Below are 14,621 nucleotides of genomic sequence, written 5' to 3'. Positions count from 1 at the left end.
CTGGTGTTGCTGGTTGTGACTGCTGATAACAGATGCCGTAGCAATCAATTCATGGAGTGAGTTGTATGTTTTGCGATAGTCTGTCTCTGACAAGCAAGCACAGGTGATATAGGTGCGAACACAGGAAGCTTGCAGCCCCTCGTTGCCTGCAGACACAGAGCAGCCACACTAGGAGAGCGGCCTAAGCCGTAGGCGAAATGTGCTCATTCGCTTTGGCGCGACGTCGAACTATAAATAAGGCTGTCACTAGCGTGAGCGTTGCTTGAGCGTCGTGTAAAGTCGGCTGCAGGGGTGATTGCCATGTTTGGGCAGCGTTTCGTAGTATATCAGTGCAATGAAGACGTGTCCCAGTGTTTCGCAGTTGGACGACAAGAGTTTTACACAGTAGCAAAGAGCGAGGCACTGAGTTGGCATGAACAATGGAGAGCACAATGGGGCTCGAGATGTGCTTGTTACCTCAGGTGCTGTGTGATTGTCGACAAGGAGTGAAATGGACCAATTTGTGACCGCCCTTTCACTTTAAGACGTTAAAAACAGACGGAATTTGCATTCGTAATACCAGAGCATCGGAACTACTTGGAACTCTTGTGTATATGAACGTGTCCGCGCCTTTGTACTCTGGTACCTTCGCCGCTACAAACCAACCAACCATCGTGCCCGTGCACAACAGAGTCGCAAAGAATGGAGAATAGCCAGGCTTAGTCGTGTGTGCAGCCGTAGCTCAGTTGGCAGATCGTTCGCTTAGCGTGTGAAAGGTCTCGGTTTCAATCCCCGGCTCCTCCGTGTTTTGTGGTCAGTGCATGGTAAGTGTTGGTCGCGGCGAACATAAAGGCACGCAAGAAGTTGCAAAACCAGCGTCACAGACTGATATGATGTATACTGTCATCAGGAGAGCCAGATGTAAGTGTGGGGACCGGCTGTTATCGAGGTGTCATCGAGTGCAGATCTGTCTTAGGTATCACGGCATAACGTCATTGAAGTCTAGAGAGTGGACAACACGTTCGTCTTACTCAGAGCGGTGTCCAAACTCTATTTTCGACGTTATGCGTGCCACTTTCATTGTGGCCAACTACGATTCGATACAGAATGCACGAAACCTGAAAGACACCCTCACTGATACATAGAAAGTGTCGTTTGTCTGCGGAATAATGGGAGTGCAAGGGTCTGTGACGTTGATATGGCTGTATGTAGCACTATTAGTCAACGGGGGGGTGGGCGTAGCTCAGATGGTAGAGCGCTCGCTTAGCGTGCGAGAGGTACTGGGATCGATACCCTGCGCCTCCAGAATTTTTAACACACCTTCAAGCGCACCTTGCCATGCAAGTGGAATAATTCCCAACCAGCAGAGGTGTCTAGGCAGATACAAGCGAACGAGGTACTGGGATCGATACCCTGCGCCTCCAGAATTTTTAACACACCTTCAAGCGCACCTTGCCATGCAAGTGGAATAATTCCCAACCAGCAGAGGTGTCTAGGCAGATACAAGCGAACGATTAGCATCCACAATTGTCAAGCGTGCTTTTATTCGTGCGCAGGAAGCACCCTCCTCCCACACCTACACTTAATTTAGAAACAGTACAAATGTTCCCATAAGATTCTCAAGCCTACGTCGGAAAGATCTGCCTTGCGCCGAGTTCACGTAAATCCCACTGCACGTTCCCATTCTTTGCGTGCAGTCGGCAGCTACTGGTGTTGCTGGTTGTGACTGCTGATAACAGATGCCGTAACAATCAATTCATGGAGTGAGTTGTATGTTTTGCGATAGTCTGTCTCTGACAAGCAAGCACAGGTGATATAGGTGCGAACACAGGAAGCTTGCAGCCCCTCGTTGCCTGCAGACACAGAGCAGCCACACTAGGAGAGCGGCCTAAGCCGTAGGCGAAATGTGCTCATTCGCTTTGGCGCGACGTCGAACTATAAATAAGGCTGTCACTAGCGTGAGCGTTGCTTGAGCGTCGTGTAAAGTCGGCTGCAGGGGTGATTGCCAAGTTTGGGCAGCGTTTCGTAGTATATCAGTGCAATGAAGACGTGTCCCAGTGTTTCGCAGTTGGACGAAAAGAGTTTTACACAGTAGCAAAGAGCGAGGCACTGAGTTGGCATGAACAATGGAGAGCACAATGGGGCTCGAGATGTGCTTGTTACCTCAGGTGCTGTGTGATTGTCGACAAGGAGTGAAATGGACCAATTTGTGACCGCCCTTTCAATTTAAGACGTTAAAAACAGACGGAATTTGCATTCGTAATACCAGAGCATCGGAACTACTTGGAACTCTTGTGTATATGAACGTGTCCGCGCCTTTGTACTCTGGTACCTTCGCCGCTACAAACCAACCAACCATCGTGCCCGTGCACATCAGAGTCGCAAAGAATGGAGAATAGCCAGGCTTGGTCGTGTGTGCAGCCGTAGCTCAGTTGGCAGGTCGTTCGCTTAGCGTGTGAAAGGTCTCGGGTTCAATCCCCGGCTCCTCCATGTTGCATGGTAAGTGTTGGTCGCGGCGAACATAAAGGCACGCAAGAAGTTGCAAAACCAGCGTCACAGACTGATATGATGTATAGTGTCATCAGGAGAGCCAGATGTAAGTGTGGGGACCGGCTGTTATCGAGGTGTCATCGAGTGCAGATCTGTCTTAGGTATCACGGCATAACGTCATTGAAGTCTAGAGAGTGGACAACACGTTCGTCTTACTCAGAGCGGTGTCCGAACTCTATTTTCGACGTTATGCGTGCCACTTTCATTGTGGCCAACTACGATTCGATACAGAATGCACGAAACCTGAAAGACACCCTCACTGATACATAGAAAGTGTCGTTTGTCTGCGGAATAATGGGAGTGCAAGGGTCTGTGACGTTGATATGGCTGTATGTAGCACTATTAGTCAACGGGGGGGTGGGCGTAGCTCAGATGGTAGTAGAGCTTAGCGTGCGAGAGGTACTGGGATCGATACCCAGCGCCTCCAGAATTTTTAACACACCTTCAAGCGCACCTTGCCATGCAAGTGGAATAATTCCCAACCAGCAGAGGTGTCTAGGCAGATACAAGCGAACGATTAGCATCCACAATTGTCAAGCGTGCTTTTATTCGTGCGCAGGAAGCACCCTCCTCCAACACCTACACTTAATTTAGAAACAGTACAAATGTTCCCATAAGATTCTCAAGCCTACGTCAGAAAGATCTGCCTTGCGCCGAGTTCACGTAAATCCCACTGCACGTTCCCATTCTTTGCGTGCAGTCGGCTGCTACTGGTGTTGCTGGTTGTGACTGCTGATAACAGATGCCGTAGCAATCAATTCATGGAGTGAGTTGTATGTTTTGCGATAGTCTGTCTCTGACAAGCAAGCACAGGTGATATAGGTGCGAACACAGGAAGCTTGCAGCCCCTCGTTGCCTGCAGACACAGAGCAGCCACACTAGGAGAGCGGCCTAAGCCGTAGGCGAAATGTGCTCATTCGCTTTGGCGCGACGTCGAACTATAAATAAGGCTGTCACTAGCGTGAGCGTCGTGTAAAGTCGGAAAAGTCGGCTGCAGGGGTGATTGCCAAGTTTGGGCAGCGTTTCGTAGTATATGAGTGCAATGAAGACGTGTCCCAGTGTTTCGCAGTTGGACGACAAGAGTTTTACACAGTAGCAAAGAGCGAGGCACTGAGTTGGCATGAACAATGGAGAGCACAATGGGGCTCGAGATGTGCTTGTTACCTCAGGTGCTGTGTGATTGTCGACAAGGAGTGAAATGGACCAATTTGTGACCGCCCTTTCAATTTAAGACGTTAAAAACAGACGGAATTTGCATTCGTAATACCAGAGCATCGGAACTACTTGGAACTCTTGTGTATATGAACGGGTCCGCGCCTTTGTACTCTGGTACCTTCGCCGCTACAAACCAACCAACCATCGTGCCCGTGCACAACAGAGTCGCAAAGAATGGAGAATAGCCAGGCTTGGTCGTGTGTGCAGCCGTAGCTCAGTTGGCAGATCGTTCGCTTAGCGTGAGAAAGGTCTCGGGTTCAATCCCCGGCTCCTCCATGTTTTGTGGTCAGTGCATGGTAAGTGTTGGTCGCGGCGAACATAAAGGCACGCAAGAAGTTACTAAACCAGCGTCACAGACTGATATGATTTATACTGTCATCAGGAGAGCCAGATGTAAGTGTGGGGACCGGCTGTTATCGAGGTGTCATCGAGTGCAGATCTGTCTTAGGTATCACGGCATAATGTCATTGAAGTCTAGAGAGTGGACAACACGTTCGTCTTACTCAGAGCGGTGTCCGAACTCTATTTTCGACGTTATGCGTGCCACTTTCATTGTGGCCAACTACGATTCGATACAGAATGCACGAAACCTGAAAGACACCCTCACTGATACATAGAAAGTGTCGTTTGTCTGCGGAATAATGGGAGTGCAAGGGTCTGTGACGTTGATATGGCTGTATGTAGCACTATTAGTCAAGGGGGGAGTGGGCGTAGCTCAGATGGTAGAGCGCTCGCTTAGCGTGCGAGAGGTACTGGGATCGATACCCAGCGCCTCCAGAATTTTTAACACACCTACAAGCGCACCTTGCCATGCAAGTGGAATAATTCCCAAGCAGCAGAGGTGTCTAGGCAGATACAAGCGAACGATTAGCATCCACAATTGTCAAGGAAGCACCCTCCTCCCACACCTACACTTAATTTAGGAACAGTACAAATGTTCCCATAAGATTCTCAAGCCTACGTCGGAAAGATCTGCCTTGCGCCGAGTTGACGTAAATCCCACTGCACGTTCCCATTCTTTGCGTGCAGTCGGCTGCTACTGGTGTTGCTGGTTGTGACTGCTGATAACAGATGCCGTAGCAATCAATTCATGGAGTGAGTTGTATGTTTTGCGATAGTCTGTCTCTGACAAGCAAGCACAGGTTATATAGGTGCGAACACAGGAAGCTTGCAGCCCCTCGTTGCCTGCAGACACAGAGCAGCCACACTAGGAGAGCGGCCTAAGCCGTAGGCGAAATGTGCTCATTCGCTTTGGCGCGACGTCGAACTATAAATAAGGCTGTCACTAGCGTGAGCGTCGTGTAAAGTCGGAAAAGTCGGCTGCATGGGTGATTGCCAAGTTTGGGGAGCGTTTCGTAGTATATCAGTGCAATGAAGACGTGTCCCAGTGTTTCGCAGTTGGACGACAAGAGTTTTACACAGTAGCAAAGAGCGATGCACTGAGTTGGCATGAACAATGGAGAGCACAATGGGGCTCGAGATGTGCTTGTTACCTCAGGTGCTGTGTGATTGTCGACAAGGAGTGAAATGGACCAATTTGTGACAGCCCTTTCAATTTAAGACGTTAAAAACAGACGGAATTTGCATTCGTAATACCAGAGCATCGGAACTACTTGGAACTCTTGTGTATATGAACGTGTCCGCGCCTTTGTACTCTGGTACCTTCGCCGCTACAAACCAACCAACCATCGTGCCCGTGCACATCAGAGTCGCAAAGAATGGAGAATAGCCAGGCTTGGTCGTGTGTGCAGCCGTAGCTCAGTTGGCAGATCGTTCGCTTAGCGTGTGAAAGGTCTCGGGTTCAATCCCCGTCTCCTCCATGTTTTGTGGTCAGTGCATGGTAAGTGTTGGTCGCGGCGAACATAAAGGCACGCAAGAAGTTGCAAAACCAGCGTCACAGACTGATATGATGTATACTGTCATCAGGAGAGCCAGATGTAAGTGTGGGGACCGGCTGTTATCGAGGTGTCATCGAGTGCAGATCTGTCTTAGGTATCACGGCATAACGTCATTGAAGTCTAGAGAGTGGACAACACGTTCGTCTTACTCAGAGCGGTGTCCGAACTCTATTTTCGACGTTATGCGTGCCACTTTCATTGTGGCCAACTACGATTCGATACAGAATGCACGAAACCTGAAAGACACCCTCACTGATACATAGAAAGTGTCGTTTGTCTGCGGAATAATGGGAGTGCAAGGGTCTGTGACGTTGATATGGCTGTATGTAGCACTATTAGTCAACGGACGGGTGGGCGTTGCTCAGATGGTAGAGCGCTCGCTTAGCGTGAGAGAGGTACTGGGATCGATACCCAGCGCCTCCAGAATTTTATACACACCTACAAGCGAACCTTGCCATGCAAGTGGAATAATTCCCAACCAGCAGAGGTGTCTAGGCAGATACAAGCGAACGATTAGCATCCACAATTGTCAAGCGTGCTTTTATTCGTGCGCAGGAAGCACCCTCCTCCCACACCTACACTTAATTTAGAAACAGTACAAATGTTCCCATAAGATTCTCAAGCCTACGTCGGAAAGATCTGCCTTGCGCCGAGTTGACGTAAATCCCACTGCACGTTCCCATTCTTTGCGTGCAGTCGGCTGCTACTGGTGTTGCTGGTTGTGACTGCTGATAACAGATGCCGTAGCAATCAATTCATGGAGTGAGTTGTATGTTTTGCGATAGTCTGTCTCTGACAAGCAAGCACAGGTGATATAGGTGCGAACACAGGAAGCTTGCAGCCCCTCGTTGCCTGCAGACACAGAGCAGCCACACTAGGAGAGCGGCCTAAGCCGTAGGCGAAATGTGCTCATTCGCTTTGGCGCGACGTCGAACTATAAATAAGGCTGTCACTAGCGTGAGCGTTGCTTGAGCGTCGTGTAAAGTCGGCTGCAGGGGTGATTGCCAAGTTTGGGCAGCGTTTCGTAGTATATCAGTGCAATGAAGACGTGTCCCAGTGTTTCGCAGTTGGACGACAAGAGTTTTACACAGTAGCAAAGAGCGATGCACTGAGTTGGCATGAACAATGGAGAGCACAATGGGGCTCGAGATGTGCTTGTTACCTCAGGTGCTGTGTGATTGTCGACAAGGAGTGAAATGGACCAATTTGTGACCGCCCTTTCAATTTAAGACGTTAAAAACAGACGGAATTTGCATTCGTAATACCAGAGCATCGGAACTACTTGGAACTCTTGTGTATATGAACGTGTCCGCGCCTTTGTACTCTGGTACCTTCGCCGCTACAAACCAACCAACCATCGTGCCCGTGCACAACAGAGACGCAAAGAATGGAGAATAGCCAGGCTTGGTCGTGTGTGCAGCCGTAGCTCAGTTGGCAGGTCGTTCGCTTAGCGTGTGAAAGGTCTCGGGTTCAATCCCCGGCTCCTCCATGTTGCATGGTAAGTGTTGGTCGCGGCGAACATAAAGGCACGCAAGAAGTTGCAAAACCAGCGTCACAGACTGATATGATGTATAGTGTCATCAGGAGAGCCAGATGTAAGTGTGGGGACCGGCTGTTATCGAGGTGTCATCGAGTGCAGATCTGTCTTAGGTATCACGGCATAACGTCATTGAAGTCTAGAGAGTGGACAACACGTTCGTCTTACTCAGAGCGGTGTCCGAACTCTATTTTCGACGTTATGCGTGCCACTTTCATTGTGGCCAACTACGATTCGATACAGAATGCACGAAACCTGAAAGACACCCTCACTGATACATAGAAAGTGTCGTTTGTCTGCGGAATAATGGGAGTGCAAGGGTCTGTGACGTTGATATGGCTGTATGTAGCACTATTAGTCAACGGGGGGGTGGGCGTAGCTCAGATGGTAGTAGAGCTTAGCGTGCGAGAGGTACTGGGATCGATACCCAGCGCCTCCAGAATTTTTAACACACCTACAAGCGCACCTTGCCATGCAAGTGGAATAATTCCCAACCAGCAGAGGTGTCTAGGCAGATACAAGCGAACGATTAGCATCCACAATTGTCAAGCGTGCTTTTATTCGTGCGCAGGAAGCACCCTCCTCCCACACCTACACTTAATTTAGAAACAGTACAAATGTTCCCATAAGATTCTCAAGCCTACGTCGGAAAGATCTGCCTTGCGCCGAGTTCACGTAAATCCCACTGCACGTACCCATTCTTTGCGTGCAGTCGGCTGCTACTGGTGTTGCTGGTTGTGACTGCTGATAACAGATGCCGTAGCAATCAATTCATGGAGTGAGTTGTATGTTTTGCGATAGTCTGTCTCTGACAAGCAAGCACAGGTGATATAGGTGCGAACACAGGAAGCTTGCAGCCCCTCGTTGCCTGCAGACACAGAGCAGCCACACTAGGAGAGCGGCCTAAGCCGTAGGCGAAATGTGCTCATTCGCTTTGGCGCGACGTCGAACTATAAATAAGGCTGTCACTAGCGTGAGCGTCGTGTAAAGTCGGAAAAGTCGGCTGCAGGGGTGATTGCCAAGTTTGGGCAGCGTTTCGTAGTATATCAGTGCAATGAAGACGTGTCCCAGTGTTTCGCAGTTGGACGACAAGAGTTTTACACAGTAGCAAAGAGCGATGCACTGAGTTGGCATGAACAATGGAGAGCACAATGGGGCTCGAGATGTGCTTGTTACCTCAGGTGCTGTGTGATTGTCGACAAGGAGTGAAATGGACCAATTTGTGACCGCCCTTTCAATTTAAGACGTTAAAAACAGACGGAATTTGCATTCGTAATACCAGAGCATCGGAACTACTTGGAACTCTTGTGTATATGAACGTGTCCGCGCCTTTGTACTCTGGTACGTTCGCCGCTACAAACCAACCAACCATCGTGCCCGTGCACATCAGAGTCGCAAAGAATGGAGAATAGCCAGGTTTGGTCATGTGTGCAGCCGTAGCTCAGTTGGCAGATCGTTCGCATAGCGTGTGAAAGGTCTCGGGTTCAATCCCCGGCTCCTCCATGTTTTGTGGTCAGTGCATGGTAAGTGTTGGTCGCGGCGAACATAAAGGCACGCAAGAAGTTGCAAAACCAGCGCCACAGACTGATATGATGTATACTGTCATCAGGAGAGCCAGATGTAAGTGTGGGGACCGACTGTTATCGAGGTGTCATCGAGTGCAGATCTGTCTTACGTATCACGGCATAACGTCATTGAAGTCTAGAGAGTGGACAACACGTTCGTCTTACTCAGAGCGGTGTCCGAACTCTATTTTCGACGTTATGCGTGCCACTTTCATTGTGGCCAACTACGATTCGATACAGAATGCACGAAACCTGAAAGACACCCTCACTGATACATAGAAAGTGTCGTTTGTCTGCGGAATAATGGGAGTGCAAGGGTCTGTGACGTTGATATGGCTGTATGTAGCACTATTAGTCAACGGGGGGGTGGGCGTAGCTCAGATGGTAGAGCTCTCGCTTAGCGTGCGAGAGGTACTGGGATCGATACCCAGCGCCTCCAGAATTTTTAACACACCTACAAGCGCACCTTGCCATGCAAGTGGAATAATTCCCAACCAGCAGAGGTGTCTAGGCAGATACAAGCGAACGATTAGCATCCACAATTGTCAAGCGTGCTTTTATTCGTGCGCAGGAAGCACCCTCCTCCCACACCTACACTTAATTTAGAAACAGTACAAATGTTCCCATAAGATTCTCAAGCCTACGTCGGAAAGATCTGCCTTGCGCCGAGTTCACGTAAATCCCACTGCACGTCCCATTCTTTGCGTGCAGTCGGCTGCTACTGGTGTTGCTGGTTGTGACTGCTGATAACAGATGCCGTAGCAATCAATTCATGGAGTGAGTTGTATGTTTTGCGATAGTCTGTCTCTGACAAGCAAGCACAGGTGATATAGGTGCGAACACAGGAAGCTTGCAGCCCCTCGTTGCCTGCGACACAGAGCAGCCACACTAGGAGAGCGGCCTAAGCCGTAGGCGAAATGTGCTCATTCGCTTTGGCGCGACGTCGAACTATAAATAAGGCTGTCACTAGCGTAAGCGTTGCTTGAGCGTCGTGTAAAGTCGGCTGCAGGGGTGATTGCCAAGTTTGGGCAGCGTTTCGTAGTATATCAGTGCAATGAAGACGTGTCCCAGTGTTTCGCAGTTGGACGACAAGAGTTTTACACAGTAGCAAAGAGCGATGCACTGAGTTGGCATGAACAATGGAGAGCACAATGGGGCTCGAGATGTGCTTGTTACCTCAGGTGCTGTGTGATTGTCGACAAGGAGTGAAATGGACCAATTTGTGACCGCCCTTTCAATTTAAGACGTTAATAACAGACGGAATTTGCATTCGTAATACCAGAGCATCGGAACTACTTGGAACTCTTGTGTATATGAACGTGTCCGCGCCTTTGTACTCTGGTACCTTCGCCGCTACAAACCAACCAACCATCGTGCCCGTGCACAACAGAGTCGCAAAGAATGGAGAATAGCCAGGCTTGGTTGTGTGTGCAGCCGTAGCTCAGTTGGCAGATCGTTCGCTTAGCGTGTGAAAGGTCTCGGGTTCAATCCCCGGCTCCTCCATGTTTTGTGGTCAGTGCATGGTATGTGTTGGTCGCGGCGAACATAAAGGCACGCAAGAAGTTGCAAAACCAGCGTCACAGACTGATATGATGTATACTGTCATCAGGAGAGCCAGATGTAAGTGTGGGGACCGGCTGTTATCGAGGTGTCATCGAGTGCAGATCTGTCTTAGGTATCACGGCATAACGTCATTGAAGTCTAGAGAGTGGACAACACGTTCGTCTTACTCAGAGCGGAGTCCGAACTCTATTTTCGACGTTATGCGTGCCACTTTCATGTGGCCAACTACGATTCGATACAGAATGCACGAAACCTGAAAGACACCCTCACTGATACATAGAACGTGTCGTTTGTCTGCGGAATAATGGGAGTGCAAGGGTCTGTGACGTTGATATGGCTGTATGTAGCACTATTAGTCAACGGGGGGGTGGGCGTAGCTCAGATGGTAGAGCGGTCGCTTAGCGTGCGAGAGGTACTGGGATCGATACCCAGCGCCTCCAGAATTTTATACACACCTACAAGCGAACCTTATCATGCAAGTGGAATAATTCCCAACCAGCAGAGGTGTCTAGGCAGATACAAGCGAACGATTAGCATCCACAATTGTCAAGCGTGCTTTTATTCGTGCGCAGGAAGCACCCTCCTCCCACACCTACACTTAATTTAGAAACAGTACAAATGTTCCCATAAGATTCTCAAGCCTACGTCGGAAAGATCTGCCTTGCGCCGAGTTGACGTAAATCCCACTGCACGTTCCCATTCTTTGCGTGCAGTCGGCTGCTACTGGTGTTGCTGGTTGTGACTGCTGATAACAGATGCCGTAGCAATCAATTCATGGAGTGAGTTGTATGTTTTGCGATAGTCTGTCTCTGACAAGCAAGCACAGGTGATATAGGTGCGAACACAGGAAGCTTGCAGCCCCTCGTTGCCTGCAGACACAGAGCAGCCACACTAGGAGAGCGGCCTAAGCCGTAGGCGAAATGTGCTCATTCGCTTTGGCGCGACGTCGAACTATAAATAAGGCTGTCACTAGCGTGAGCGTTGCTTGAGCGTCGTGTAAAGTCGGCTGCAGGGGTGATTGCCAAGTTTGGGCAGCGTTTCGTAGTATATCAGTGCAATGAAGACGTGTCCCAGTGTTTCGCAGTTGGACGACAAGAGTTTTACACAGTAGCAAAGAGCGAGGCACTGAGTTGGCATGAGCAATGGAGAGCACAATGGGGCTCGAGATGTGCTTGTTACCTCAGGTGCTGTGTGATTGTCGACAAGGAGTGAAATGGACCAATTTGTGACCGCCCTTTCAATTTAAGACGTTAGAAACAGACGGAATTTGCATTCGTAATACCAGAGCATCGGAACTACTTGGAACTCTTGTGTATATGAACGTGTCCGCGCCTTTGTACTCTGGTACCTTCGCCGCTACAAACCAACCAACCATCGTGCCCGTGCACAACAGAGTTGCAAATAATGGAGAATAGCCAGGCTCGATCGTGTGTGCAGCCGTAGCTCAGTTGGCAGATCGTTCGCTTAGCGTGTGAAAGGTCTCGGGTTCAATCCCCGGCTCCTCCATGTTTTGTGGTCAGTGCATGGTAAGTGTTGGTCGCGGCGAACATAAAGGCACGCAAGAAGTTGCAAAACCAGCGTCACAGACTGATATGATGTATACTGTCATCAGGAGAGCCAGATGTAAGTGTGGGGACCGGCTGTTATCGAGGTGTCATCGAGTGCAGATCTGTCTTAGGTATCACGGCATAACGTCATTGAAGTCTAGAGAGTGGACAACACGTTCGTCTTACTCAGAGCGGTGTCCGAACTCTATTTTCGACGTTATGCGTGCCACTTTCATTGTGGCCAACTACGATTCGATACAGAATGCACGAAACCTGAAAGACACCCTCACTGATACATAGAAAGTGTCGTTTGTCTGCGGAATAATGGGAGTGCAAGGGTCTGTGACGTTGATATGGCTGTATGTAGCACTATTAGTCAACGGGGGGTGGGCGTAGCTCAGATGGTAGAGCGCTCGCTTAGCGTGCGAGAGGTACTGGGATCGATACCCAGCGCCTCCAGAATTTTTAACACACCTACAAGCGCACCTTGCCATGCAAGTGGAATAATTCCCAACCAGCAGAGGTGTCTAGGCAGATACAAGCGAACGATTAGCATCCACAATTGTCAAGCGTGCTTTTATTCGTGCGCAGGAAGCACCCTCCTCCCACACCTACACTTAATTTAGAAACAGTACAAATGTTCCCATAAGATTCTCAAGCCTACGTCGGAAAGGTCTGCCTTGCGCCGAGTTCACGTAAATCCCACTGCACGTTCCCATTCTTTGCGTGCAGTCGGCTGCTACTGGTGTTGCTGGTTGTGACTGCTGATAACAGATGCCATAGCAATCAATTCATGGAGTGAGTTGTATGTTTTGCGATAGTCTGTCTCTGACAAGCAAGCACAGGTTATATAGGTGCGAACACAGGAAGCTTGCAGCCCCTCGTTGCCTGCAGACACAGAGCAGCCACACTAGGAGAGCGGCCTAAGCCGTAGGCGAAATGTGCTCATTCGCTTTGGCGCGACGTCGAACTATAAATAAGGCTGTCACTAGCGTGAGCGTTGCTTGAGCGTCGTGTAAAGTCGGCTGCAGGGGTGATTGCCAAGTTTGGGCAGCGTTTCGTAGTATATCAGTGCAATGAAGACGTGTCCCAGTGTTTCGCAGTTGGACGACAAGAGTTTTACACAGTAGCAAAGAGCGATGCACTGAGTTGGCATGAACAATGGAGAGCACAATGGGGCTCGAGATGTGCTTGTTACCTCAGGTGCTGTGTGATTGTCGACAAGGAGTGAAATGGACCAATTTGTGACCGCCCTTTCAATTTAAGACGTTAAAAACAGACGGAATTTGCATTCGTAATACCAGAGCATCGGAACTACTTGGAACTCTTGTGTATATGAACGTGTCCGCGCCTTTGTACTCTGGTACCTTCGCCGCTACAAACCAACCAACCATCGTGCCCGTGCACAACAGAGTCGCAAATAATGGAGAAAAGCCAGGCTTGGTCGTGTGTGCAGCCGTAGCTCAGTTGGCAGATCGTTCGCTTAGCGTGTGAAAGGTCTCGGGTTCAATCCCCGGCTCCTCCATGTTTTGTGGTCAGTGCATGGTAAGTGTTGGTCGCGGCGAACATAAAGGCACGCAAGAAGTTGCAAAACCAGCGTCACAGACTGATATGATGTATACTGTCATCAGGAGAGCCAGATGTAAGTGTGGGGACCGGCTGTTATCGAGGTGTCATCGAGTGCAGATCTGTCTTAGGTATCACGGCATAACGTCATTGAAGTCTAGAGAGTGGACAACACGTTCGTCTTACTCAGAGCGGTGTCCGAACTCTATTTTCGACGTTATGCGTGCCACTTTCATTGTGGCCAACTACGATTCGATACAGAATGCACGAAACCTGAAAGACACCCTCACTGATACATAGAAAGTGTCGTTTGTCTGCGGAATAATGGGAGTGCAAGGGTCTGTGACGTTGATATGGCTGTATGTAGCACTATTAGTCAACGGGGGGGTGGGCGTAGCTCAGATGGTAGAGCGCTCGCTTAGCGTGCGAGAGGTACTGGGATCGATACCCAGCGCCTCCAGAATTTTTAACACACCTACAAGCGCACCTTGCCATGCAAGTGGAATAATTCCCAACCAGCAGAGGTGTCTAAGCAGATACAAGCGAATGATTAGCATCCACAATTGTCAAGCGTGCTTTTATTCGTGCTCAGGAAGCACCCTCCTCCCATACCTACACTTAATTTAGAAACAGTACAAATGTTCCCATAAGATTCTCAAGCCTACGTCGGAAAGATCTGCCTTGCGCCGAGTTCACGTAAATCCCACTGCTCGTTCCCATTCTTTGCGTGCAGTCGGCAGCTACTGGTGTTGCTGGTTGTGACTGCTGATAACAGATGCCGTAGCAATCAATTCATGGAGTGAGTTGTATGTTTTGCGATAGTCCGTCTCTGACAAGCAAGCACAGGTGATATAGGTGCGAACACAGGAAGCTTGCAGCCCCTCGTTGCCTGCAGACACAGAGCAGCCACACTAGGAGAGCGGCCTAAGCCGTAGGCGAAATGTGCTCATTCGCTTTGGCGCGACGTCGAACTATAAATAAGGTTGTCACTAGCGTGAGCGTCGTGGAAAGTCGGCTACAGGGGTGATTGCCAAGTTTGGGCAGCGTTTCGTAGTATATCAGTGCAATGAAGACGTGTCCCAGTGTTTCGCAGTTGGACGACAAGAGTTTTACACAGTAGCAAAGAGCGAGGCACTGAGTTGGCATGAGCAATGGAGAGCACAATGTGGCTCGAGATGTGCTTGTTACCTCAGGTGCTGTG

At 49.6% G+C, this 14,621-nt stretch overlaps 4 non-coding genes across 4 annotated transcripts; all 4 read left to right on the top strand.

The window, feature by feature from the left end:
- The first annotated feature begins 4,445 nt into the window (after window positions 1–4,445).
- Trnaa-agc (transfer RNA alanine (anticodon AGC)) lies at window positions 4,446–4,521 on the top strand. Its single transcript has one exon. It is a non-coding gene; the product is annotated as a tRNA-Ala (tRNA).
- A 4,588-nt stretch (window positions 4,522–9,109) lies between these two features.
- On the top strand, window positions 9,110–9,183 carry Trnaa-agc (transfer RNA alanine (anticodon AGC)). Its single transcript has one exon. It is a non-coding gene; the product is annotated as a tRNA-Ala (tRNA).
- Window positions 9,184–12,239: 3,056 nt separating this feature from the next.
- Trnaa-agc (transfer RNA alanine (anticodon AGC)) lies at window positions 12,240–12,313 on the top strand. The gene has a single exon. It is a non-coding gene; the product is annotated as a tRNA-Ala (tRNA).
- Window positions 12,314–13,806: 1,493 nt separating this feature from the next.
- Trnaa-agc (transfer RNA alanine (anticodon AGC)) lies at window positions 13,807–13,880 on the top strand. Its single transcript has one exon. It is a non-coding gene; the product is annotated as a tRNA-Ala (tRNA).
- The last annotated feature ends 741 nt before the right edge of the window (window positions 13,881–14,621 follow it).

This window comes from Schistocerca gregaria, chromosome 11 (assembly GCF_023897955.1).
Source record: "Schistocerca gregaria isolate iqSchGreg1 chromosome 11, iqSchGreg1.2, whole genome shotgun sequence".
NCBI classification, from domain to species: Eukaryota; Metazoa; Arthropoda; class Insecta; order Orthoptera; family Acrididae; genus Schistocerca; species Schistocerca gregaria.
This window is presented reverse-complemented; position numbering and strand designations above follow the sequence as displayed.